The sequence below is a fragment of the Rhipicephalus microplus genome, chromosome 3, assembly GCF_043290135.1.
Source record: "Rhipicephalus microplus isolate Deutch F79 chromosome 3, USDA_Rmic, whole genome shotgun sequence".
NCBI lineage: Eukaryota > Metazoa > Arthropoda > Arachnida > Ixodida > Ixodidae > Rhipicephalus > Rhipicephalus microplus.
Genome location: NC_134702.1, coordinates 85,436,385 through 85,456,988, shown reverse-complemented (window position 1 = coordinate 85,456,988; position 20,604 = coordinate 85,436,385). Strand labels below are relative to the sequence as shown.

General features: G+C 50.7%; 54 non-coding genes across 54 annotated transcripts; all 54 read left to right on the top strand.

Moving 5' to 3' along the window:
- Positions 1 to 679: 679 nt before the first annotated feature.
- On the top strand, positions 680 to 751 carry TRNAE-UUC (transfer RNA glutamic acid (anticodon UUC)). Its single transcript has one exon. It is a non-coding gene; the product is annotated as a tRNA-Glu (tRNA).
- Positions 752 to 1,726: 975 nt separating this feature from the next.
- TRNAQ-UUG (transfer RNA glutamine (anticodon UUG)) lies at positions 1,727 to 1,798 on the top strand. The gene has a single exon. It is a non-coding gene; the product is annotated as a tRNA-Gln (tRNA).
- A 170-nt stretch (positions 1,799 to 1,968) lies between these two features.
- TRNAQ-UUG (transfer RNA glutamine (anticodon UUG)) lies at positions 1,969 to 2,040 on the top strand. Its single transcript has one exon. It is a non-coding gene; the product is annotated as a tRNA-Gln (tRNA).
- Positions 2,041 to 2,453: 413 nt separating this feature from the next.
- Positions 2,454 to 2,525, top strand: TRNAQ-CUG (transfer RNA glutamine (anticodon CUG)). Its single transcript has one exon. It is a non-coding gene; the product is annotated as a tRNA-Gln (tRNA).
- A 1,545-nt stretch (positions 2,526 to 4,070) lies between these two features.
- Positions 4,071 to 4,142, top strand: TRNAE-UUC (transfer RNA glutamic acid (anticodon UUC)). The gene has a single exon. It is a non-coding gene; the product is annotated as a tRNA-Glu (tRNA).
- Positions 4,143 to 4,306: 164 nt separating this feature from the next.
- On the top strand, positions 4,307 to 4,378 carry TRNAE-UUC (transfer RNA glutamic acid (anticodon UUC)). The gene has a single exon. It is a non-coding gene; the product is annotated as a tRNA-Glu (tRNA).
- A 488-nt stretch (positions 4,379 to 4,866) lies between these two features.
- Positions 4,867 to 4,938, top strand: TRNAQ-UUG (transfer RNA glutamine (anticodon UUG)). The gene has a single exon. It is a non-coding gene; the product is annotated as a tRNA-Gln (tRNA).
- Positions 4,939 to 5,110: 172 nt separating this feature from the next.
- Positions 5,111 to 5,182, top strand: TRNAQ-UUG (transfer RNA glutamine (anticodon UUG)). The gene has a single exon. It is a non-coding gene; the product is annotated as a tRNA-Gln (tRNA).
- A 94-nt stretch (positions 5,183 to 5,276) lies between these two features.
- TRNAE-UUC (transfer RNA glutamic acid (anticodon UUC)) lies at positions 5,277 to 5,348 on the top strand. Its single transcript has one exon. It is a non-coding gene; the product is annotated as a tRNA-Glu (tRNA).
- Positions 5,349 to 5,353: 5 nt separating this feature from the next.
- Positions 5,354 to 5,425, top strand: TRNAQ-UUG (transfer RNA glutamine (anticodon UUG)). Its single transcript has one exon. It is a non-coding gene; the product is annotated as a tRNA-Gln (tRNA).
- A 413-nt stretch (positions 5,426 to 5,838) lies between these two features.
- On the top strand, positions 5,839 to 5,910 carry TRNAQ-UUG (transfer RNA glutamine (anticodon UUG)). Its single transcript has one exon. It is a non-coding gene; the product is annotated as a tRNA-Gln (tRNA).
- Positions 5,911 to 6,081: 171 nt separating this feature from the next.
- Positions 6,082 to 6,153, top strand: TRNAQ-UUG (transfer RNA glutamine (anticodon UUG)). The gene has a single exon. It is a non-coding gene; the product is annotated as a tRNA-Gln (tRNA).
- A 171-nt stretch (positions 6,154 to 6,324) lies between these two features.
- TRNAQ-UUG (transfer RNA glutamine (anticodon UUG)) lies at positions 6,325 to 6,396 on the top strand. Its single transcript has one exon. It is a non-coding gene; the product is annotated as a tRNA-Gln (tRNA).
- Positions 6,397 to 7,051: 655 nt separating this feature from the next.
- TRNAQ-UUG (transfer RNA glutamine (anticodon UUG)) lies at positions 7,052 to 7,123 on the top strand. The gene has a single exon. It is a non-coding gene; the product is annotated as a tRNA-Gln (tRNA).
- Positions 7,124 to 7,459: 336 nt separating this feature from the next.
- Positions 7,460 to 7,531, top strand: TRNAE-UUC (transfer RNA glutamic acid (anticodon UUC)). The gene has a single exon. It is a non-coding gene; the product is annotated as a tRNA-Glu (tRNA).
- Positions 7,532 to 7,695: 164 nt separating this feature from the next.
- Positions 7,696 to 7,767, top strand: TRNAK-UUU (transfer RNA lysine (anticodon UUU)). Its single transcript has one exon. It is a non-coding gene; the product is annotated as a tRNA-Lys (tRNA).
- A 246-nt stretch (positions 7,768 to 8,013) lies between these two features.
- TRNAQ-UUG (transfer RNA glutamine (anticodon UUG)) lies at positions 8,014 to 8,085 on the top strand. Its single transcript has one exon. It is a non-coding gene; the product is annotated as a tRNA-Gln (tRNA).
- Positions 8,086 to 8,256: 171 nt separating this feature from the next.
- Positions 8,257 to 8,328, top strand: TRNAQ-UUG (transfer RNA glutamine (anticodon UUG)). Its single transcript has one exon. It is a non-coding gene; the product is annotated as a tRNA-Gln (tRNA).
- Positions 8,329 to 8,498: 170 nt separating this feature from the next.
- On the top strand, positions 8,499 to 8,570 carry TRNAQ-UUG (transfer RNA glutamine (anticodon UUG)). Its single transcript has one exon. It is a non-coding gene; the product is annotated as a tRNA-Gln (tRNA).
- Positions 8,571 to 8,663: 93 nt separating this feature from the next.
- TRNAE-UUC (transfer RNA glutamic acid (anticodon UUC)) lies at positions 8,664 to 8,735 on the top strand. Its single transcript has one exon. It is a non-coding gene; the product is annotated as a tRNA-Glu (tRNA).
- A 5-nt stretch (positions 8,736 to 8,740) lies between these two features.
- On the top strand, positions 8,741 to 8,812 carry TRNAQ-UUG (transfer RNA glutamine (anticodon UUG)). Its single transcript has one exon. It is a non-coding gene; the product is annotated as a tRNA-Gln (tRNA).
- A 93-nt stretch (positions 8,813 to 8,905) lies between these two features.
- On the top strand, positions 8,906 to 8,977 carry TRNAE-UUC (transfer RNA glutamic acid (anticodon UUC)). Its single transcript has one exon. It is a non-coding gene; the product is annotated as a tRNA-Glu (tRNA).
- A 5-nt stretch (positions 8,978 to 8,982) lies between these two features.
- TRNAQ-UUG (transfer RNA glutamine (anticodon UUG)) lies at positions 8,983 to 9,054 on the top strand. The gene has a single exon. It is a non-coding gene; the product is annotated as a tRNA-Gln (tRNA).
- Positions 9,055 to 9,390: 336 nt separating this feature from the next.
- Positions 9,391 to 9,462, top strand: TRNAE-UUC (transfer RNA glutamic acid (anticodon UUC)). Its single transcript has one exon. It is a non-coding gene; the product is annotated as a tRNA-Glu (tRNA).
- A 171-nt stretch (positions 9,463 to 9,633) lies between these two features.
- Positions 9,634 to 9,705, top strand: TRNAE-UUC (transfer RNA glutamic acid (anticodon UUC)). Its single transcript has one exon. It is a non-coding gene; the product is annotated as a tRNA-Glu (tRNA).
- Positions 9,706 to 9,876: 171 nt separating this feature from the next.
- TRNAE-UUC (transfer RNA glutamic acid (anticodon UUC)) lies at positions 9,877 to 9,948 on the top strand. The gene has a single exon. It is a non-coding gene; the product is annotated as a tRNA-Glu (tRNA).
- Positions 9,949 to 9,953: 5 nt separating this feature from the next.
- TRNAQ-UUG (transfer RNA glutamine (anticodon UUG)) lies at positions 9,954 to 10,025 on the top strand. The gene has a single exon. It is a non-coding gene; the product is annotated as a tRNA-Gln (tRNA).
- A 1,138-nt stretch (positions 10,026 to 11,163) lies between these two features.
- TRNAQ-UUG (transfer RNA glutamine (anticodon UUG)) lies at positions 11,164 to 11,235 on the top strand. Its single transcript has one exon. It is a non-coding gene; the product is annotated as a tRNA-Gln (tRNA).
- A 94-nt stretch (positions 11,236 to 11,329) lies between these two features.
- TRNAE-UUC (transfer RNA glutamic acid (anticodon UUC)) lies at positions 11,330 to 11,401 on the top strand. Its single transcript has one exon. It is a non-coding gene; the product is annotated as a tRNA-Glu (tRNA).
- A 5-nt stretch (positions 11,402 to 11,406) lies between these two features.
- On the top strand, positions 11,407 to 11,478 carry TRNAQ-UUG (transfer RNA glutamine (anticodon UUG)). The gene has a single exon. It is a non-coding gene; the product is annotated as a tRNA-Gln (tRNA).
- A 169-nt stretch (positions 11,479 to 11,647) lies between these two features.
- Positions 11,648 to 11,719, top strand: TRNAQ-UUG (transfer RNA glutamine (anticodon UUG)). The gene has a single exon. It is a non-coding gene; the product is annotated as a tRNA-Gln (tRNA).
- Positions 11,720 to 11,813: 94 nt separating this feature from the next.
- Positions 11,814 to 11,885, top strand: TRNAE-UUC (transfer RNA glutamic acid (anticodon UUC)). Its single transcript has one exon. It is a non-coding gene; the product is annotated as a tRNA-Glu (tRNA).
- A 248-nt stretch (positions 11,886 to 12,133) lies between these two features.
- Positions 12,134 to 12,205, top strand: TRNAQ-UUG (transfer RNA glutamine (anticodon UUG)). Its single transcript has one exon. It is a non-coding gene; the product is annotated as a tRNA-Gln (tRNA).
- A 170-nt stretch (positions 12,206 to 12,375) lies between these two features.
- TRNAQ-UUG (transfer RNA glutamine (anticodon UUG)) lies at positions 12,376 to 12,447 on the top strand. Its single transcript has one exon. It is a non-coding gene; the product is annotated as a tRNA-Gln (tRNA).
- A 171-nt stretch (positions 12,448 to 12,618) lies between these two features.
- On the top strand, positions 12,619 to 12,690 carry TRNAQ-UUG (transfer RNA glutamine (anticodon UUG)). Its single transcript has one exon. It is a non-coding gene; the product is annotated as a tRNA-Gln (tRNA).
- A 413-nt stretch (positions 12,691 to 13,103) lies between these two features.
- TRNAQ-UUG (transfer RNA glutamine (anticodon UUG)) lies at positions 13,104 to 13,175 on the top strand. The gene has a single exon. It is a non-coding gene; the product is annotated as a tRNA-Gln (tRNA).
- Positions 13,176 to 13,990: 815 nt separating this feature from the next.
- On the top strand, positions 13,991 to 14,062 carry TRNAE-UUC (transfer RNA glutamic acid (anticodon UUC)). Its single transcript has one exon. It is a non-coding gene; the product is annotated as a tRNA-Glu (tRNA).
- A 725-nt stretch (positions 14,063 to 14,787) lies between these two features.
- TRNAQ-UUG (transfer RNA glutamine (anticodon UUG)) lies at positions 14,788 to 14,859 on the top strand. Its single transcript has one exon. It is a non-coding gene; the product is annotated as a tRNA-Gln (tRNA).
- Positions 14,860 to 15,514: 655 nt separating this feature from the next.
- TRNAQ-UUG (transfer RNA glutamine (anticodon UUG)) lies at positions 15,515 to 15,586 on the top strand. The gene has a single exon. It is a non-coding gene; the product is annotated as a tRNA-Gln (tRNA).
- Positions 15,587 to 15,756: 170 nt separating this feature from the next.
- On the top strand, positions 15,757 to 15,828 carry TRNAQ-UUG (transfer RNA glutamine (anticodon UUG)). Its single transcript has one exon. It is a non-coding gene; the product is annotated as a tRNA-Gln (tRNA).
- Positions 15,829 to 15,998: 170 nt separating this feature from the next.
- TRNAQ-UUG (transfer RNA glutamine (anticodon UUG)) lies at positions 15,999 to 16,070 on the top strand. The gene has a single exon. It is a non-coding gene; the product is annotated as a tRNA-Gln (tRNA).
- A 170-nt stretch (positions 16,071 to 16,240) lies between these two features.
- Positions 16,241 to 16,312, top strand: TRNAQ-UUG (transfer RNA glutamine (anticodon UUG)). The gene has a single exon. It is a non-coding gene; the product is annotated as a tRNA-Gln (tRNA).
- A 171-nt stretch (positions 16,313 to 16,483) lies between these two features.
- Positions 16,484 to 16,555, top strand: TRNAQ-CUG (transfer RNA glutamine (anticodon CUG)). Its single transcript has one exon. It is a non-coding gene; the product is annotated as a tRNA-Gln (tRNA).
- A 413-nt stretch (positions 16,556 to 16,968) lies between these two features.
- Positions 16,969 to 17,040, top strand: TRNAQ-UUG (transfer RNA glutamine (anticodon UUG)). Its single transcript has one exon. It is a non-coding gene; the product is annotated as a tRNA-Gln (tRNA).
- Positions 17,041 to 17,209: 169 nt separating this feature from the next.
- Positions 17,210 to 17,281, top strand: TRNAQ-CUG (transfer RNA glutamine (anticodon CUG)). Its single transcript has one exon. It is a non-coding gene; the product is annotated as a tRNA-Gln (tRNA).
- A 335-nt stretch (positions 17,282 to 17,616) lies between these two features.
- Positions 17,617 to 17,688, top strand: TRNAE-UUC (transfer RNA glutamic acid (anticodon UUC)). The gene has a single exon. It is a non-coding gene; the product is annotated as a tRNA-Glu (tRNA).
- Positions 17,689 to 17,693: 5 nt separating this feature from the next.
- On the top strand, positions 17,694 to 17,765 carry TRNAQ-UUG (transfer RNA glutamine (anticodon UUG)). The gene has a single exon. It is a non-coding gene; the product is annotated as a tRNA-Gln (tRNA).
- A 336-nt stretch (positions 17,766 to 18,101) lies between these two features.
- TRNAE-UUC (transfer RNA glutamic acid (anticodon UUC)) lies at positions 18,102 to 18,173 on the top strand. Its single transcript has one exon. It is a non-coding gene; the product is annotated as a tRNA-Glu (tRNA).
- A 248-nt stretch (positions 18,174 to 18,421) lies between these two features.
- On the top strand, positions 18,422 to 18,495 carry TRNAQ-UUG (transfer RNA glutamine (anticodon UUG)). The gene has a single exon. It is a non-coding gene; the product is annotated as a tRNA-Gln (tRNA).
- Positions 18,496 to 18,587: 92 nt separating this feature from the next.
- TRNAE-UUC (transfer RNA glutamic acid (anticodon UUC)) lies at positions 18,588 to 18,659 on the top strand. The gene has a single exon. It is a non-coding gene; the product is annotated as a tRNA-Glu (tRNA).
- Positions 18,660 to 18,664: 5 nt separating this feature from the next.
- Positions 18,665 to 18,736, top strand: TRNAQ-UUG (transfer RNA glutamine (anticodon UUG)). Its single transcript has one exon. It is a non-coding gene; the product is annotated as a tRNA-Gln (tRNA).
- Positions 18,737 to 18,907: 171 nt separating this feature from the next.
- On the top strand, positions 18,908 to 18,979 carry TRNAQ-CUG (transfer RNA glutamine (anticodon CUG)). Its single transcript has one exon. It is a non-coding gene; the product is annotated as a tRNA-Gln (tRNA).
- A 413-nt stretch (positions 18,980 to 19,392) lies between these two features.
- TRNAQ-UUG (transfer RNA glutamine (anticodon UUG)) lies at positions 19,393 to 19,464 on the top strand. Its single transcript has one exon. It is a non-coding gene; the product is annotated as a tRNA-Gln (tRNA).
- A 1,066-nt stretch (positions 19,465 to 20,530) lies between these two features.
- Positions 20,531 to 20,602, top strand: TRNAE-UUC (transfer RNA glutamic acid (anticodon UUC)). Its single transcript has one exon. It is a non-coding gene; the product is annotated as a tRNA-Glu (tRNA).
- Positions 20,603 to 20,604: the final 2 nt, after the last annotated feature.

Below are 20,604 nucleotides of genomic sequence, written 5' to 3'. Positions count from 1 at the left end.
CCCGGGTTTCATTCCCGGTGTTGGAAAGTGCGGTCTCATGTGTACAGCTAGCACTCTGGACTCTGAATCCAAGGAACCGAGTTCAAATCTCGGTGAGACCTTGCTTTTTATTTTTGCTAATGCAGCAAAAGCTGGCAACGACGAAACTGTCCGCGAACAGACACCGGTACTAGTGCTCATTCCCTTGACGCCATCTCTGGCATGGTCTAGTTGCTAGGATATCTGGCCTTCACCAAGAAGGCCCGGGTTTCATTCCCGGTGTTGGAAAGTGCGGTCTCATGGTTTAACGGTTAGCACTCTGGACTCTGAATCCAGCGATCCGACTTTAAATCTCGGTGAGACCATGGTTTTCATTTTTCCTAACGCAGCAAAAGCTGGCAAAGACGAAACTGTCCGCGAAAACACACCGGTACCAGCACTCATTCCCATGCCGCGATCACTGGCGTGGTCTAGTGACTAGCATATCTGGCTTTCACCCAGAAGGCCCGGGTTCGCTTTCCGGCGTCAGAAATATCGGTCTCAAGGTGTAATGGTTAGCACTGTGGACTTTGAATCCAGTGATCCAAGTTCAAATGTCGGTGAGACCTCTTTTTATTTTTGCTAATGCAGCAAAAGCTGGCAACGACGAAACTGTCCACGAATAGACACCGGTACCAGCGCTCGGTCTCCTGTCGTCATCTCCGGCGTTGTCTAGTGGCTAGGATATCTGGCTTTCACCCGGAAGGCCCGGGTTCAATTCCCGGCGTCGGAAAGTGCGGTCTCATGGTGTAATGGTTAGCACTCTGGACTCTGAATCCCGCGATCCGAATTTAACTCTTGGTGAGGCCTTCCTTTTTTATTTTTGCTAATGCAGCAAAAGCTGGCAACGACGACGCTGTCCGCGAATAGACATCGGTACCAGCGCTCGTTTTCTTGTCGCCCTCTCCGGCATGGTCTAGTGGCTAGGATATCTGGCTGTCACCCAGGAAGCCCGGGTTCGATTTTCGGCATCGGAAAGTGCGGTCTCATGAATTAACGGTTAGCACTCTGGAGTCTAAATACAGCGATTCGGGTTCAAATCTCGGTGAGACCTTGTTTTTGATTTTTCCTAATGCAGCAAAAGCTGGCAACGACAACGCTGTCCACGAATAGACCGCGGTACCGAAGCCCACTACCTCTAGCCATCTCCGGCATGGTCTAGTGGCTAGGATATCTGGCTTTCACAAAGATGGCCTGGGTTCGATTCTCGGCGTTGGAAAGTTCGGTCTCATGGTGTAATTGTTAGCACTCTGGACTTTGAATCCAGCGTTCTGAGTTCAAATCTTGGTGAGACCTTGCTTTTTATTTTTGCTAATGCAGCAAAGCTGGCAACGACGAAACTGTCCGCTAAGAGACACTGGTACTAGTGCTCATTCCCTTGGCGCCATTTCTGGCATGGTCTAGTGGCTAGGATATTTGGCTTTCACCAAGAAGGCCCGGGTTTCCTTCCCGGTGTTGGAAAGTGCGGTCTCATGGTGTAACGGTTAGAACTCTGGAATTTGAATCCAGCGATCCGAGTTCAAATCTCGGTGAGACCTTGATTTTATTTTTCCTAATGCAGCAAAAGCTGGCAAAGACGAAACTGTCCACGATCAGACAGCGGTACCAGCGCTCGTTCTCTCATCGCCATTTCCGGCGTGGTCTAGTGGATAGGATATCTGGCTTTCACTAAGAAGGCCCAGCTTCGATTCCCGGCGTCGGAAAGTGTGGTCTCATGGTGTAATGGTTAGCACTCTGGACTTTGAATCCAGCGATCCGAGTTCAAATCTCGGTGACACCTTGCTTTTTAATTTTGCTAATACAGCAAAAGCTGGACAGACGAAACTGTCCGCGAACGGACACCGGTACTAGCGCTTATTTCCTTGGCGCCATCTCTGGCATGGTCTAGTGGCTGGGATATCTGGCTTTCACCAAGAAGGCCCAGGTTTCATTTCCGGTGTTGGAAAGTGCGGTCTCATGGTGTAACGGTTAGCACTCTGGACTTTGAATCCAGCGATCCGAGTTCAAATCTCGGTGAGACCTTGATTTTATTTTTCCTAATGCAGCAAAAGCTGGCAAAGACGAAACTGTCCACGATTAAACAGCGGTACCAGCACTCGTTCTCTTGCCATCATCTCCGGCGGGGTCTAGTGGCTAGGATATCTGGCTTTCACCAAGAAGGCCCGGGTTCGATTCTCGGCGTCGGAAAGTGCAGTCTCATGCTGTAATGGTTAGCACTCTGGACTTTGAATCCAGCGATCTGAGTTCGAATCTCGGTGAGACCTTGCTTTTTATTTTTGCTAATGCAGCGAAAGCTGGTAACGACAAAACTGTCCATGATTAGACACCGGTACCAGCGCTCGTTCTCTTGCCGTCATCTCCGGCGTGGTCTAGTGGCTAGGATATCTGGCTTTCACTAAGAAGGCCCAGCTTCGGTTCCCGGCGTCGGAAAGTGTGGTCTCATGGTGTAATGGTTAGCACTCTGGACTCTGAATCCAGCGATCCGAGTTCAAATCTCGGTGAGACCTTGCTTTTTATTTTTGCTAATGCAGCAAAAGCTGGCAACGACGAAACTGTCAACGAATAGACCGCGGTACCGATGCTCGCTGCCTTGTGCCATCTTCGGCGTGGTCTAGTGGCTAGGATATCTGGCTTTCACCAAGAAGGCTCGGGTTCTATTCCCGGCGTCGAAATGTGCGGTCTCATGGTGTAATGGTTGGCACTCTGGACTTTGAATACAGCGATCCGAGTTCAAATATCGGTGAGACCTTGCTTTTTACTTTTTCCTAATGCAACAAAAGCTGGCAACGGCGAAACTGTCCGCGAATAGACTCCGGTACTAGCGCTCGTTCTCTTGTCGCCATCTCCGGCGTGTTCTAGTGGCTAGGATATCTGGCTGTCACCCAGAAGGCCCGGCTTTGATTCCCGGCATCGAAAAGTGCGGTCTCATTGTGTAACAGTTGGCACTCTGGACTCTGAATCCAGCGATCTGGGTTCAAATCTCGATGAGACCTTGCTTTTTATTTTTGCTAATGCAGCAAAGGCTGGCAATGACGAAACTGTCCGCGAATAGACACCGGTACCAGCGCTCGTTCTCTTGTCGCCATCTCCGGCGTGGTCTAGGGGCTAGGATATCTGGCTTTCACTAAGAAGGCCTGGCTTCGATTCCCAGCGTCGGAAAGTGTGGTCTGATGGTGTAATGGTTAGCACTCTGGACATTGAATCCAGCGATCTGAGTTCAAATCTCGGTGAGACCTTGCGTTTTATTTTTGCTAATGCAGCAAAGCTGGCAACGACGAAACTGTCCGTGAACAGACACCGGTACTAGCGCTCAGTCCCTTGGCGCCATCTATGGCATGGTTTATTGATTAAAATATCTGGCTTTCACCAAGAAGGCCCGTGTTTCATTCCCGGTGTTGGAAAGTCGGTCTCATGGTGTTACTGTTAGCACTCTAGACTCTGAATCCAGCGATCCGAGTTCAAATCTCGGTGAGACCTTGCTTTTTATTTTTCCTAATGCAGCAAGAACTGACAACGACGAAACTGTCCGCGAAAACACACCGGTACCAGCGACATTCCCATGTCGCGATCTCTGGCGTGGTCTAGTGGCTAGGATATCTGGCTTTCACCAAGAATTTCCGGGTTTCATTCCCGGTGTAGGAAAGTGCGATCTAATGGTGTACAGCTAGCACTCTGGACTCTGATCCAGGGAACCGAGTTCAAATCTCGGTAAGACCTTGCTTTTTGTTTTTGCTAATGCAACAAAAGCTGGTAACGGCGAAATTGTCCGCGAATAGACACCGGTACCAGCGCTCGTTCTCTTGTCGCCATCTCCAGCGTGGTCTAGTGGCTAGGATATCTGGCTTTCACTAAGAAGGCCCAGCTTCGGTTCCCGGCGTCGGAAAGTGTGGTCTCATGGATTAACGGTTAGCACTCTGGAGTCTAAATACAGCGATTCGGGTTCAAATCTGGGTGAGACCTTGTTTTTGATTTTCCTAATGCAGCAAAAGCTGGCAACAACGACGCTGTCCACGAATAGACCGTGGTACCGATGCCCGCTCCCCCGAGCCATCTCCGGCGTGGTCTAGTGGCTAGAATATTTGGCTTTCACCCAGAAGGACCGGGTTCAATTCCCGGCGTCGGAAAGTGTGGTCTATTGGTGTAATGGTTAGCACTCTGCATCCAGCTATCTGAGTTCAAATCTCGGTGAGACCTTTCTTTTTATTATTGCTAATGCAGCGAAAGCTGGCCACGACGAAACTGTCCACGATTAGACACCGGTACCAGCGCTCGTTCTCTTGCCGGCATCTCCGGCGTGGTCTAGTGGCTAGGATATCTGGCTTTCACCCAGAAGGCCCGGGTTTGATTCCCGTCGTCGGAAAGTGCGGTCTCATGGTGTAACGGTTAGCCCTCTGGACTCTGAATCCAGCGATCCGAGTTGAATCTCGGTGAGACCTTGCTTTTTATTTTTGCTAATGCAGCAAAAGCTGGCAACGACGAAACTGTCAGCGAATAGACCGCGGTACCGATGTTCGCTGCCTTGAGCCATCTCCGGCGTGGTCTAGTGGCTAGGATATGTGGCTTTCACAAAGAAGGCCCAGGTATGATTCTCGGCGTCGGAAAGTGCGGTCTCATGGTGTAATGGTTGGCACTCTGGACTTTGAATCCAGCGATCTGAGTTCAAAGGTCGGTGAGACCTTGCTTTTTATTTTTGCTGATGCAGCAAAGCTGGCAACGACGAAACTGTCCGCGAAGAGACACCGGTACTAGCGCTCATTCCCTTGGCGCCATCTCTGGCATGGTCTAGTGGCTAGGATATCTGGCTTTCACCAAGAAGGCCCGGGTTCGATTCCCGGCGGCGGAAAGTGCGGTCTCATGGTGTAATGGTTGGCACTCTGGACTTTGAATCCAGCGATCCGAGTTCAAATCTCGGTGAAACCTTTGCTTTTTATTTTTGCTAATGCAGCGAAAGCTGGCAACGACGAAACTGTCCATGATTAGACACCGGTACCAGCTCTCGTTCTCTTGCCGTCATCTCCGGCGTGGTCTAGTGGCTAGAATATCTGGCTTTCACCCAGAAGGCCCAGGTTCTATTTCCGGCGTCGGAAAGTGCGGTCTCATGGTGTAATGGTTAGCACTCTGGACTTTGAATCCAGCGATCCGAGTTCAAATCTCGGTGAGACCTTGCTTTTTATTTTTGCTAATGCAGCGTAAGCTGGCAACGACGAAACTGTCCACGATTAGACACCAGTACCATCGCTCGTTCTCTTGCCGTCATCTCCGGCGTGGTCTGGTGGCTAGGATATCTGGCTTTCACCCAGAAGGCCCGGGTCCGATTCCCGGTGTCGGAAAGTGCGGTCTCATGGTGTAATGGTTAGTACTGTGGACTTTGAATCCAGCGATCCGAGTTCAAATCTCGGTGAGACCTTGCTTTTTAATTTTGCTAATGCAGCAAAAGCTGGCAACGACGAAACTGTCAGCGAATAGACCGCGGTACCGATGCTCGCTGCCTTGAGCCATCTCCGGCGTGGTCTAGTGGCTAGGATATCTGGCTTTCACCAAGAAGGCCCGGGTTTCATTCCCGGTGTTGGAAAGTGCGGTCTCATGATGTAACAGCTAGCACTATGGACTCTGAATCTAGGGAACCGAGTTCAAATCTCGGTGAGACCTTGCTTTTTATTTTTCCTAATGCTGCAAAAGCTGGCAACGACGAAACTGTCCGCGAAAACACACCGGTACCAGCACTCATTCCGAAGTCACGATCTCTGGCGTGGTCTAGTGGCTAGGATATCTGGCTTTAACCCAGAACGCCCGGGTTCGATTCCCGGCGTCGGAAAGTGCGGTCTCATGGTGTAGTGGTTAGCACTCTGGTTTTTGAATCCAGCGATCCGAGTTCAAATCTCGGTGAGACCTTGCTTTTTATTTTTGCTAATGCAGCGAAAGCTGGCAACGACGAAACTGTCCACGATTAGACACCAGTACCAGCGCTCGTTCTCTCATCGCCATTTCCGGCGTGGTCTAGTGGATAGGATATCTGGCTTTCACTAAGAAGGCCGAGCTTCGATTCCCGGCGTCGGATAGTGTGGTCTCATGGTGTAATGGTTAGCACTCTGGACTTTGAATCCAGCGATCCGAGTTCAAATCTCGGTGACACCTTGCTTTTTACTTTTTCTAATACAGCAAAAGCTGGCAACGACGAAACTGTCCGCGAACGGACACCGGTACTAGCGCTCATTTCCTTGGCGCCATCTCTGGCATGGTCTAGTGGCTGGGATATCTGGCTTTCACCAAGAAGGCCCGGGTTTCATTTCCGGTGTTGGAAAGTGCGGTCTCATGGTGTAACGGTTAGCACTCTGGACTTTGAATCCAGCGATCCGAGTTCAAATCTCGCTGAGACATTGATTTTATTTTTCCTAATGCAGCAAAAGCTGGCAAAGACGAAACTGTCCACGATTAAACAGCGGTACCAGCGCTCGTTCTCTTGCCGTCATCTCCGGCGGGGTCTAGTATCTAGGATATCTGGCTTTCACCAAGAAGGCCCGGGTTCGATTCTCGGCGTCGGAACGTGCGGTCTCATGCTGTAATGGTTAGCACTCTGGACTTTGAATCCAGCCATCTGAGTTCGAATCTCGGTGAGACCTTGGTTTTTATTTTTGCTAATGCAGCGAAAGCTGGTAACGACGAAACTGTCCATGATTAGACACCGGTACCAGCGCTCGTTCTCTTGCCGTCATCTCCGGCGCGGTCTAGTGGCTAGGACATCTGGCTTTCACTAAGAAGGCCCAGCTTCGGTTCCCGGCGTCGGAAAGTGTGGTCTCATGGTGTAATGGTTAGCACTCCGGACTCTGAATCCAGCGTGCCAAGTTCAAATCTCGGTGAGACCTTGCTTTTTATTTTTGCTATTGCAGCAAAAGCTGGCAACGACGAAACTGTCAACGAATAGACCGCGGTACCGATGCTCGCTGCCTTGTGCCATCTTCGGCGTGGTCTAGTGGCTAGGATATCTGGCTTTCACCAAGAAGGCTCGGGTTCTATTCCCGGCGTCGAAATGTGCGGTCTCATGGTGTAATGGTTGGCACTCTGGACTTTGAATCCAGCGATCCGAGTTCAAATCTCGGTGAGACCTTGCTTTTTAATTTTCCTAATGCAACAAAAGCTGGCAACAGCGAAACTGTCCGCGAATAGACTCCGGTACTAGCGCTCGTTCTCTTGTCGCCATCTCCGGCGTGTTCTAGTGGCTAGGATATCTGGCTGTCACCCAGAAGGCCCGGCTTTGATTCCCGGCATCGAAAAGTGCGGTCTAATTGTGTAACGGTTAGCACTCTGGACTCTGAATCCAGCGATCTGGGTTCAAATCGCGGTGAGACCTTGCTTTTTATTTTTGCTAATGCAGCAAAAGCTGGCAACAACGACGCTGTCCACGAATAGACCGTGGTACCGATGCCCGCTCCCTCGAGCCATCTCCGGCGTGGCCTAGTGGCTAGAATATTTGGCTTTCACCCAGAAGGCCCGGGTTCAATTCCCGGCGTCGGAAAGTGTGGTCTATTGGTGTAATGGTTAGCACTCTGCATCCAGCTATCTGAGTTCAAATCTCGGTGAGACCTTGCTTTTGATTATTGCTAATGCAGCGAAAGCTGGCCACGACGAAACTGTCCACGATTAGACACCGGTACCAGCGCTCGTTCTCTTGCCGGCATCTCCGGCGTGGTCTAGTGGCTAGGATATCTGGCTTTTACCCAGAAGGCCCGGGTTTGATTCCCGTCGTCGGAAAGTGCGGTCTCATGGTATAACGGTTAGCCCTCTGGACTCTGAATCCAGCGATGCGAGTTGAATCTCGGTGAGACCTTGCTTTTTATTTTTGCTAATGCAGCAAAAGCTGGCAACGACGAAACTGTCAGCGAATAGACCACGGTACCGATGCTCGCTGCCTTGAGCCATCTCCGGCGTGGTCTAGTGGCTAGGATATGTGGCTTTCACAAAGAAGGCCCGGGTTTGATTCTCGGCGTCGGAAAGTGCGGTCTCATGGTGTAATGGTTAGCACTCTGGACTTTGAATCGAGCGATCCGAGTTCAAATCTCGGTGACGCCTTGCTTTTTATTTTTGCTAATGCAGCGAAAGCTGGCAACGACGAAACTGTCCATGATTAGACACCAGTACCAGCCCTCGTCCTCTTGCCGTCATCTCCGGCGTGGTCTTGTGGCTAGGATATCTGGCTTTCACCAAGAAGGCCCGGGTTCGATTCGCGGCGTCGGAAAGTGCGGTCTCATGGTGTAATGGTTAGCACTCTGGACTTTGAATCGAGCGATCCGAGTTCAAATCTCGGTGAGACCTTGCTTTTTATTTTTGCTAATGCAGCGAAAGCTGGCAACGACGAAACTGTCCACGATTAGACACCAGTACCTGCGCTCGTCCTCTTGCCGTCATCTCCGGCGTGGTCTAGTGGCTTGGATATCTGGTTTCACCCAGAAGGCCCAGGTTCGATTCCCGGCGTCGGAAAGTGCGGTCTCATGGTGTAATAGTTAGTACTCTGGACTTTGAATCCAGCGATCCGAGTTCAAATCTCGGTGAGACCTTGCTATTTTTTTCTCTAATGCAGCGTAAGCTGGCAACGACGAAACTGTCCACGATTAGACACCAGTACCATCGCTCGTTCTCTTGCCGTCATCTCCGGCGTGGTCTGGTGGCTAGGATATCTGGCTTTCACCCAGAAGGCCCGGGTTCGATTCCCGGTGTCGGAAAGTGCGGTCTCATGGTGTAATGGTTAGTACTCTGGACTTTGAATCCAGCGATCCGAGTTCAAATCTCGGTGAGACTTGCTTTTTATTTTTGCTAATGCAGCGAAAGCTGGCAACGACGAAAATGTCCACGATTAGACACCGGTACCAGCGCTCGTTCTCTTGCCGTCATCTCCGGCGTGGTCTAGTGGCTAGAATATCTGGCTTTCACCCAGAAGGCCCGGGTTTGATTCCCGGTGTCGGAAAGTGCGGTCTCATGGTGTAATGGTTAGCATTCTGGACTTTGAATCCAGCGATCCGAGTTTAAATCTCGGTGAGACCTTGCTTTTTATTTTTGCTAATGCAGCAAAAGCTGGCAACGACGAAACTGTCAGTGAATAGACCGCGGTACCGATGCTCGCTGCCTTGAGCCATCTCCGGCGTGGTGTAGTGGCTAGGATATCTGGCTTTCACCAAGAAGTCCCGGGTTTCATTCCCGGTGTTGGAAAGTGCGGTCTCATGGTGTAACAGCTAGCACTATGGACTCTGAATCTAGGGAACCGAGTTCAAATCTCGGTGAGACCTTGCTTTTTATTTTTCCTAATGCTGCAAAAGCTGGCAACGACGAAACTGTCCGCGAAAACACACCGGTACCAGCACTCATTCCGAAGTCACGATCTCTGGCGTGGTCTAGTGGCTAGGATATCTGGCTTTCACCCAGAATGCCCAGGTTCGATTCCCGGCGTCGGAAAGTGCGGTCTCATGGTGTAGTGGTTAGCACTCTGGACTTTGAATCCAGCGATCCGAGTTCAAATCTCGTGCAGACCTTTCTTTTTATTTTTGCTAATGCAGCGAAAGCTGGCAACGACGAAACTGTCCACGATTAGACACCAGTACCAGCGCTCGTTCTCTTGCCGTCATCTCCGGCGTGGTCTTGTGGCTAGGATATCTGGCTTTCACCCAGAACGCCCGGGTTCGATTCCCGGCGACGGAAAGTGCGGTCTCATGGTGTTATGGTTAGCACTCTGGACTTCGAATCCAGCGATCCAACTTCAAATCTCGGTGAGACCTTGCTTTTTATTTTTGCTAATGCAGCGAAAGCTGGCAACGACGAAACTGTCCACGATTAGACACCGGTACCAGCGCTCGTTCTCTTGCCGTCATCTCCGGCGTGGTCTAGTGGCTAGAATATCTGGCTTTCACCCAGAAGGCCCGGGTTCGATTCCCGGCGTCGGAAAGTGCGGTCTCATGGTGTAATGGTTAGCACTCTGGACTTTGAATCCAGCGATCCGAGTTCAAATCTCGGTGAGACCTTGCTTTTTATTTTTGCTAATGCAACAAAAGCTGGCAACAGCGAAACTGTCCGCGAATAGACTCCGGTACTAGCGCTCGTTCTCTTGGCGCCATCTCTGGCATGGTCTAGTGGCTGGGATATCTGGCTTTCACCAAGAAGGCCCAGGTTTCATTCCCGGTGTTGTAAAGTGTGGTCTCATGGTGTAACGGTTAGCACTCTGCACTCTGCATCCAGCTATCCGAGTTCAAATCTCGGTGAGACCTTGCTTTTTATTTTTGCTAATGCAGCGAAAGCTGGCAACGACGAAACTGTCAGCGAATAGACCGCGGTACCGATGCTCTCAGCCTTGAGCCATCTCCGGCGTGGTCTAGTGGCTAGGATATCTGGCTTTCACAAAGAAGGCCCGGGTTTGATTCTCGGCGTCGGAAAGTGCGGTCTCATGGTGTAATGGTTGGCACTCTGGACTTTGAATCCAGCGATCTGAGTTCAAAGGTCGGTGAGACCTTGCTTTTTATTTTTGCTGATGCAGCAAAGCTGGCAACGACGAAACTGTCCGCGAAGAGACACCGGTAGTAGCGCTCAATCCCTTGGCGCCATCTCTGGCATGGTCAAGTGGCTAGGATATCTGGCTTTCACCAAGAAGGCCCGGGCTCGATTACCGGCGTCGGAAAGTGCGGTGTCATGGTGTAACCGTTAGCACTCTGGACTCTGAATCCAGCGATCCGAGTTGAATCTCGGTAAGACATTGCTTTTTATTTTTGCTAATGCAGCAAAAGCTGGCAATGACGAAACTGTCAGCGAATAGACCGCGGTACCGATGCTCGCTGCCTTGAGCCATCTCCGGCGTGGTCTAGTGGCTAGGATATCTGGCTTTCACAAAGAAGGCCCGGGTTTGATTCTCGGCGTCGGAAAGTGCGGTCTCATGGTGTAATGGTTAGCACTCTGGACTTTGAATCCAGCGATCTGAGTTGAAAGGTCGGTGAGACCTTGCTTTTTATTTTTGCTGATGCAGCAAAGCTGGCAACGACGAAACTGTCCGCGAACAGACACCGGTACTAGCGCTCATTCCCTTGGCATCATCTCTGGCATGGTCTAGTGGCTAGGATATGTGGCTTTCACCAAGAAGGCCCGGGTTCGATTACCGGCGACGGAAAGTGCGGTCTCATGGTGTAATGGTTAGCACTCTGGACTTTGAATCCAGCGATCCAAGTTCAAATCTCGGTGAGACCTTGCTTTTTATTTTTGCTAATGCAGCGAAAGCTGGCAACGACGAAACTGTCCACGATTAGACACCAGTACCATCGCTCGTTCTCTTGCCGTCATCTCCGGCGTGGTCTGGTGGCTAGGACATCTGGCTTTCATTCAGAAGGCCCGGGTCCGATTCCCGGTGTCGGAAAGTGCGGTCTCATGGTGTAATGGTTAGTACTCTGGACTTTGAATCCAGCGATCCGAGTTCAAATCTCGGTGAGACTTGCTTTTTATTTTTGCTAATGCAGCGAAAGCTGGCGACGACGAAACTGTCCACGATTAGACAGCGGTACCAGCGCTCGTTCTCTTCCGTCATCTTCGGCGGGGTCTAGTGGCTAGGATATGTGGCTTTCACAAAGAAGGCCTGGGTTCGATTCTCGGCGTCGAAAAGTGTGGTCTTATGTTGTAATGGTTAGCACTCTGGACTTTGAATCCAGCGATCTGAGTTCAAATCTCGGTGAGACCTTGCTTTTTATTTTTGGTGATGCAGCGAAAGCTGGCAACGACGAAAATGTCCACGATTAGACACCGGTACCAGCGCTTGTTCTCTTGCCGTCATCTCCGGCGTGGTCTAGTGGCTAGAATATCTTGCTTTCACCCAGAAGGCCCGGGTTCGATTCCCGGGGTCGGAAAGTGCGGTCAAATGGTGTAATGGTTAGCACTCTGGACTTTGAATCCAGCGATCTGAGTTCAAATCGCGGTGACACCTTGCTTTTTACTTTTGCTAATACAGCAAAAGCTGGCAACGACGAAACTGTCCGCGAACGGACACCGGTACTAGCGCTCATTCCCTTGGCGCCATCTCTGGCATGGTCTAGTGGCTGGGATATCTGGCTTTCACCAAGAAGGCCCGGGTTTCATTTCCGGTGTTGGAAAGTGCGGTCTCATGGTGTAACGGTTAGCACTCTGGACTTTGAATCCAGCGATCCGAGTTCAAATCTCGGTGAGACCTTGATTTAATTTTTCCTAATGCAGCAAAAGCTGGCAAAGACGAAACTGTCCACGATTAAACAGCGGTACCAGCGCTCGTTCTCTTGCCGTCATCTCCGGCGGGGTCTAGTGGCTAGGATATCTGGCTTTCTCAAAGAAGGCCCGGGTTCAATTCTCGGCGTCGGAAAGTGCGGTCTCATGCTGTAATGGTTAGCACTCTGGACTTTGAATCCAGCGATCTGAGTTCGAATCTCGGTGAGACCTTGCTTTTTATTTTTGCTAATGCAGCGAAAGCTGGTTACGACGAAACTGTCCATGATTAGACACCGGTACCAGCGCTCGTTCTCTTGCCGTCATCTCCGGCGTGGTCTAGTGGCTAGGATATCTGGCTTTCACTAAGAATGCCCAGCTTCGGTTCCCGGCGTCGGAAAGTTTGGTCTCATGGTGTAATGGTTAGCACTCTGGACATTGAATCCAGCGATCTGAGTTCAAATCTCGGTGAGACCTTGCGTTTTATTTTTGCTAATGCAGCAAAAGCTGGCAACGACGAAACTGTCAACGAATAGACCGCGGTACCGATGCTCGCTGCCTTGTGCCATCTCCGGCGTGTTCTAGTGGCTAGGATATCTGGCTGTCACCCAGAAGGCCCGGCTTTGATTCCCGGCATCGAAAAGTGCGGTCTCATTGTGTAACAGTTAGCACTCTGGACTCTGAATCCAGCGATCTGGGTTCAAATCTCGGTGAGACCTTGCTTTTTATTTTTGCTAATGCAGCAAAGGCTGGCAATGACGAAACTGTTCGCGAATAGACACCGGTACCAGCGCTCGTTCTCTTGTCGCCATCTCCGGCATGGTCTAGGGGCTAGGATATCTGGCTTTCACTAAGAACGCCTGGCTTCGATTCCCAGCGTCTGAAAGTGTGGTCTCATGGTGTAATGGTTAGCACTCTGGACATTGAATCCAGCGATCTGAGTTCAAATCTCGGTGAGACCTTGCGTTTTATTTTTGCTAATGCAGCAAAGCTGGCAACGACGAAACTGTTCGCGAACAGACACCGGTACTAGCGCTCAGTCCCTTGGCGCCATCTATGGCATGGTATATTGATTAAAATATCTGGCTTTCACCAAGAAGGCCCGGGTTTCATTCCCGGTGTTGGAAAGTCGGTCTCATGGTGTTACTGTTAGCACTCTAGACTCTGAATCCAGCGATCCGAGTTCAAATCTCGGTGAGACCTTGCTTTTTATTTTTCCTAATGCAGCAAGAACTGACAACGACGAAACTGTCCGCGAAAACACACCGGTACCAGCACTCATTCCCATGTCGCGATCTCTGGCGTGGTCTAGTGGCTAGGATATCTGGCTTTCACCAAGAAGGCCCGGGTTTCATTCCCGCTGTTGGAAAGTGCGATCTCATGGTGTACAGCTAGCACTCTGGACTCTGATCCAGGGAACCGAGTTCAAATCTCGGTGAGACCTTGCTTTTTTCTTGCTAATGCAACAAAAGCTGGTAACGGCGAAATTGTCCGCGAATAGACACCGGTACCAGCGCTCGTTCTCTTGTCGCCATCTCCGGCGTGGTCTAGTGGCTAGGATATCTGGCTTTCACTAAGAAGGCCCAGCTTCGGTTCCCGGCGTCGGAAAGTTTGGTCTCATGGATAAACGGTTAGCACTCTGGAGTCTAAATACAGCGATTCGGGTTCAAATCTGGGTGAGACCTTGTTTTTGATTTTCCTAATGCAGCAAAAGCTGGCAACAACGACGCTGTCCACGAATAGACCGTGGCACCGATGCCCGCTCCCTCGAGCCATCTCCGGCGTGGTCTAGTGGCTAGAATATTTGGCTTTCACCCAGAAGGCCCGGGTTCAAATCCCGGCGTCGGAAAGTGTGGTCTATTGGTGTAATGGTTAGCACTCTGCATCCAGCTATCTGAGTTCAAATCTCGGTGAGACCTTGCTTTTTATTATTGCTAATGCAGCGAAAGCTGGCCACGACGAAACTGTCCACGATTAGACACCGGTACCAGCGCTCGTTCTCTTGCCGGCATCTCCGGCGTGGCCTAGTGGCTAGGATATCTGGCTTTCACCCAGAAGGCCCGGGTTTGATTCCCCTCGTCGGAAAGTGCGGTCTCATGGTGTAACGGTTAGCACTCTGGACTCTGAATCCAGCGATCCGAGTTGAATCTCGGTGAGACCTTGCTTTTTATTTTTGCTAATGCAGCAAAAGCTGGCAACGACGAAACTGTCAGCGAATAGACCGCGGTACCGATGCTCGCTGCCTTGAGCCATCTCCGGAGTGGTATAGTGGCTAGGATATCTGGCTTTCACAAAGAAGGCCCGGGTTTGATTCTCGGCGTCGGAAAGTGCGGTCTCATGGTGTAATGGTTAGTACTCTGGACTTTGAATCCACCGATCCGAGTTCAAATCTCGGTGAAACCTTGCTTTTTATTTTTGCTAATGCAGCGAAAGCTGGCAACGACGAAACTGTCCATGATTAGACACCAGTACCATCGCTCGTTCTCTTGCCGTCATCTCCGGCGTGGTCTGGTGGCTAGGATATCTGGCTTTCACCCAGAAGGCCCGGATCCGATTCCCGGTGTCGGAAAGTGCGGTCTCATAGTGTAATGGTTAGTACTCTGGACTTTGAATCCAGCGATCCGAGTTCAAATCTCGGTGAGACCTTGCTTTTTATTTTTGCTAATGCAGCGAAAGCTGGCGACGACGAAACTGTCCACGATTAGACAGCGGTACAAGCGCTCGTTCTCTTGCCGTTATCTCCGGCGTGGTCTAGTGGCTAGGCTATCTGGTTTCACCCAGAAGGTCCGGGTTCGATTCCCCGCGTCGGAATGTGCGGTCTCATGGTGTAATGGTTAGTACTCTGGACTTTGAATCCACCGATTCGAGTTCAAATCTCGGTGAAACCTTGCTTTTTATTTTTGGTAATGCAGCGAAAGCTGGCAACGACGAAACTGTCCATGATTAGACACCGGTACCAGCGCTCGTTCTCTTGCCGTCATCTCCGGCGTGGTCTGGTGCCTAGGATATCTGGCTTTCACCAAGAAGGCCCGGGTTTCATTCCCGGTGTTGGAAAGTCGGTCTCATGGTGTTACGGTTAGCACTCTAGACTCTGAATCCAGCGATGCGAGTTCAAATCTCGGTGAGACCTTGCTTTTTATTATTGCTAATACAGCGAAAGCTGGCCACGACGAAACTGTCCACGATTAGACACCGGTACGAGCGCTCGTTCTCTTGCCGGCATCTCCGGCGTGGTCTAGTGGCTAGGATATCTGGCTTTCACCAAGGAGGCCCGGGTTTCATTCCCGGTGTTGGAAAGTGCGGTCTCATGGTGTAACGGTTAGCACTCTGGACTTTGAATCCAGCGATCCGAGTTCAAATCTCGGTGAGACCTTGATTTTATTTTTCCTAATGCAGCAAAAGCTGGCAAAGACGAAACAGTCCACGATTAGACAGCGGTACCAGCGCTCGTTCTGTCATCGCCATTTCCGGCGTGGTCTAGTGGATAGGATATCTGGCTTTCACTAAGAAGACCCAGCTTCGATTCCCGGTGTCGGAAAGTGTGGTCTCATGGTGTAATGGTTAGCACTCTGGACTTTGTATCCAGCGATCCGAGTTCAAATCTCGGTGACACCTTGTTTTTATATTTTGCTAATACAGCAAAAGCTGGCAACGACGAAACTGTCCGCGAACGGACACCAGTACTAGCGCTCATTCCCTTCGCGCCATCTCTGGCATGGTCTAGTGGCTGGGATATCTGGCTTCACCAAGAAGGCCCGGGTTTCATTTCCGGTGTTGGAAAGTGCGGTCTCATGGTGTAACGGTTAGCACTCTGGACTTTGAATCCAGCGATCCGAGTTCAAATCTCGGTGAGACCTTGATTTAATTTTTCCTAATGCAGCAAAAGCTGGCAAAGACGAAACTGTCCACGATTAAACAGCGGTACCAGCGCTCGTTCTCTTGCCGTCATCTCCGGCGGGGTCTAGTGGCTAGGATATCTGGATTTCACAAAAAAGGCCCGGGTTCAATTCTCGGCGTCGGAAAGTGCGGTCTCATGCTGTAATGGTTAGCACTCTGGACTTTGAATCCAGCGATCTGAGTTCGAATCTCGGTGAGACCTTGCTTTTTATTTTTGCTAATGCAGCGAAAGCTGGTAACGACGAAACTGTCCAGGATTAGACACCGGTACCAGCGCTCGTTCTCTTGCCGTCATCTCCGGCGTGGTCTAGTGGCTAGGATATCTGGCTTTCACTAAGAAGGCCCAGCTTCGGTTCCCGGCGTCGGAGAGTTTGGTCTCATGGTGTAATGGTTAGCACTCTGGACTCTGAATCCAGCGATCCGAGTTCAAATCTCGGTGAGACCTTGCTTTTTATTTTTGCTAATGCAGCAAAAGCTGGCAACGACGAAACTGTCAACGAATAGACCGCGGTACCGATGCTCGCTGCCTTGTGCCATCTCCGGCGTGTTCTAGTGGCTAGGATATCTGGCTGTCACCCAGAAGGCCCGGCTTTGATTCCCGGCATCGAAAATTGCGGTCTCATTGTTTAACAGTTAGCACTCTGGACTCTGAATCCAGCGATCTGGGTTCAAATCTCGGTGAGACCTTGCTTTTTATTTTTGCTAATGCAGCAAAGGCTAGCAATGACGAAACTGTCCGCGAATAGACACCGGTACCAGCGCTCGTTCTCTTGTCGCAATCTCCGGCGTGGTCTAGGGGCTAGGATATCTGGCTTTCCCTAAGAAGGCCTGGCTTCGATTCCCAGCGTCGGAAAGTGTGGTCTCATGGTGTAATGGTTAGCACTCTGGACATTGAATCCAGCGATCTGAGTTCAAATCTCGGTGAGACCTTGCGTTTTATTTTTGCTAATGCAGCAAAGCTGGCAACAACGAAACTGTCCGAGAACAGACACCGGTACTAGCGCTCAGTCCCTTGGCGCCATCTATGGCCTGGTATATTGATTAAAATATCTGGCTTTCAGCAAGAAGGCCCGGGTTTCATTCCCGGTGTTGGAAAGTCGGTCTCATGGTGTTACGGTTAGCACTTTGGACTCTGAATCCAGCGATCCGAGTTCAAATCTCGGTGAGACCTTGCTTTTTATTTTTGCTAATGCAGCAAAAGCTGGCAACGACGAAACTGTCAGCGAATAGACCGCGGTACCGATGCTCGCTGCCTTGAGCCATCTCCGGCGTGGTCTAGTGGCTTGGATATCTGGCTTTCACAAAGAAGGCCCGGGTTTGATTCTCGGCGTCGGAAAGTGCGGTCTCATGGTGTAATGGTTGGCACTCTGGACTTTGAATCCAGCGATCTGAGTTCAAAGGTCGGTGAGACCTTGCTTTTTATTTTTGCTGATGCAACAAAGCTGGCAACGACGAAACTGTCCGCGAAGAGACACCGGTACTAGCGCTCATTTTCTTGGCGCCATCTCTGGCATGGTCTAGTGGCTAGGATATCTGGCTTTCACCAAGAAGGCCCGGGTTCGATTCCCGGCGTCGGAAAGTGCGGTATCATGGTGTAATGGTTAGCACTCTGGACTTTGAATCGAGCGATCCGAGTTCAAATCTCGGTGAGACCTTGCTTTTTATTTTTGCTAATGCAGCGAAAGCTGGCAACGACGAAACTGTCCACGATTAGACACCAGTACCAGCGCTCGTCCTCTTGCCGTCATCTCCGGCGTGGTCTAGTGGCTAGGATATCTGGTTTCACCCAGAAGGCCCGGGTTCGATTCCCCGCGTCGGAAAGTGCGGTCTCATGGTGTAATGGTTAGTACTCTGGACTTTGAATCCACCGATCCGAGTTCAAATCTCGGTGAAACCTTGCTTTTTATTTTTGCTAATGCAGCGAAAGCTGGCAACGACGAAACTGTCCACGATTAGACACCGGTACCAGCGCTCGTTCTCTTGCCGTCATCTCCGGCGTGGTCTGGTGGCTAGGATATCTGGCTTTCACCCAGAAGGCCCGGGTCCGATTCCCGGTGTCGGAAAGTGCAGTCTCATGGTGTAATGGTTAGTACTCTGGACTTTGAATCCAGCGATCCGAGTTCAAATCTTGGTGAGACCTTGCTTTTTATTTTTGCTAATGCAGCGAAAGCTGGCGACGACGAATCTGTCCACGATTACACAGCGGTACCAGCGCTCGTTCTCTTGCCGTCATCTTCGGCGGGGTCTAGTGGCTAGGATATCTGGCTTTCACAAAGAAGGCCCGGGTTCGATTCTCGGCGTCGGAAAGTGTGGTCTCATGTTGTGTAATGGTTAGCACTCTGGACTTTGAATCCAGCGATCTGAGTTCAAATCTCGGTGAGACCTTGCTTTTTATTTTTGGTGATAGCGAAAGCTGGCAACGACGAAAATGTCCACGATTAGACACCGATACCAGCGCTCGTTCTCTTGCCGTCATCTCCGGCGTGGTCTAGTGGCTAGAATATCTGGCTTTCACCCAGAAGGCCCGGGTTCGATTCTCGGCGTCGGAAAGTGCGGTCTCATGGTGTAATGGTTAGCACTCTGGACTTTGAATCCGGCGATCCGAGTTCAAATCTCGGAGAGACCTTGCTTTTTATTTTTGCTAACGCAACAAAAGCTGGCAACGGCGAAACTGTTCGCGAATAGATTCCGGTACCAGCGCTCGTTCTCTTGCCGTCATCTCCGGCGTGGTCTAGTGGCTAGGATATCTGGCTTTCACTAAGAAGGCCCAGCTTCGGTTCCCGGCGTCGGAGAGTTTGGTCTCATGGTGTAATGGTTAGCACTCTGGACTCTGAATCCAGCGATCCGAGTTCAAATCTCGGTGAGACCTTGCTTTTTATTTTTGCTAATGCAGCAAAAGCTGGCAACGACGAAACTGTCAACGAATAGACCGCGGTACCGATGCTCGCTGCCTTGTGCCATCTCCGGCGTGTTCTAGTGGCTAGGATATCTGGCTGTCACCCAGAAGGCCCGGCTTTGATTCCCGGCATCGAAAAGTGCGGTCTCATTGTTTAACAGCTAGCACTCTGGACTCTGAATCCAGCGATCTGGGATCAAATCTCGGTGAGACCTTGCTTTTTATTTTTGCTAATGCAGCAAAGGCTGGCAATGACGAAACTGTCCGCGAATAGACACCGGTACCAGCACTCGTTCTCTTGTCGCAATCTCCGGCGTGGTCTAGGGGCTAGGATATCTGGCTTTCACTAAGAAGGCCTGGCTTCGATTCCCAGCGTCGGAAAGTGTGGTCTCATGGTGTAATGGTTAGCACTCTGGACATTGAATCCAGCGATCTGAGTTCAAATCTCGGTGAGACCTTGCGTTTTATTTTTGCTAATGCAGCAAAGCTGGCAACAACGAAACTGTCCGCGAACAGACACTGGTACTAGCGCTCAGTCCTTTGGCGCCATCTATGGCCTGGTATATTGATTAAAATATCTGGCTTTCACCAAGAAGGCCCGGGTTTCATTCCCGGTGTTGGAAAGTCGGTCTCATGGTGTTACGGTTAGCACTTTAGACTCTGAATCCAGCGATCCGAGTTCAAATCTCGGTGAGACCTTGCTTTTTATTTTTCCTAATGCAGCAAGAACTGACAACGACGAAACTGTCCGCGAAAACACACCGGTACCAGCACTCATTGCCATGTCGCGATCTCTGGCGTGGTCTAGTGGCTAGGATATCTGGCTTTCACCAAGAAGGCCCGGGTTTCATTCCCGGTGTTGGAAAGTGCGATCTCATGGTGTACAGCTAGCACTCTGGACATTGAATCCAGCGATCTGAGTTCAAATCTCGGTGAGACCTTGCGTTTTATTTTTGCTAATGCAGCAAAGCTGGCAACGACGAAACTGTCCGCGAACAGACACCGGTACTAGCGCTCAGTCCCTTGGCGCCATCTTTGGCCTGGTATATTGATTAAAATATCTGGATTTCACTCAGAAGGCCCGGGTTTGATTCCCCTCGTCGGAAAGTGCGGTCTTATGGTGTAACGGTTAGCACTCTGGACTCTGAATCCAGCGATCCGAGTTGAATCTCGGTGAGACCTTGCTTTTTATTTTTGCTAATGCAGCAAAAGCTGGCAACGACGAAACTGTCAGCGAATAGACCGCGGTACCGATGCTCGCTGCCTTGAGCCATCTCCGGCGTGGTCTAGTGGCTAGGATATCTGGCTTTCACAAAGAAGGCCCGGGTTTGATTCTCGGCGTCGGAAAGTGCGGTCTCATGGTGTAATGGTTGCTGGTTGGCACTCTGGACTTTGAATCCAGCGATCTGAGTTCAAAGGTCGGTGAGACCTTGCTTTTTATTTTTGCTGATGCAACAAAGCTGGCAACGACGAAACTGTCCGCGAAGAGACACCGGTACTAGCGCTCATTTTCTTGGCGCCATCTCTGGCATGGTCTAGTGGCTAGGATATCTGGCTTTCACCAAGAAGGCCCGGGTTCGATTCCCGGCGTCGGAAAG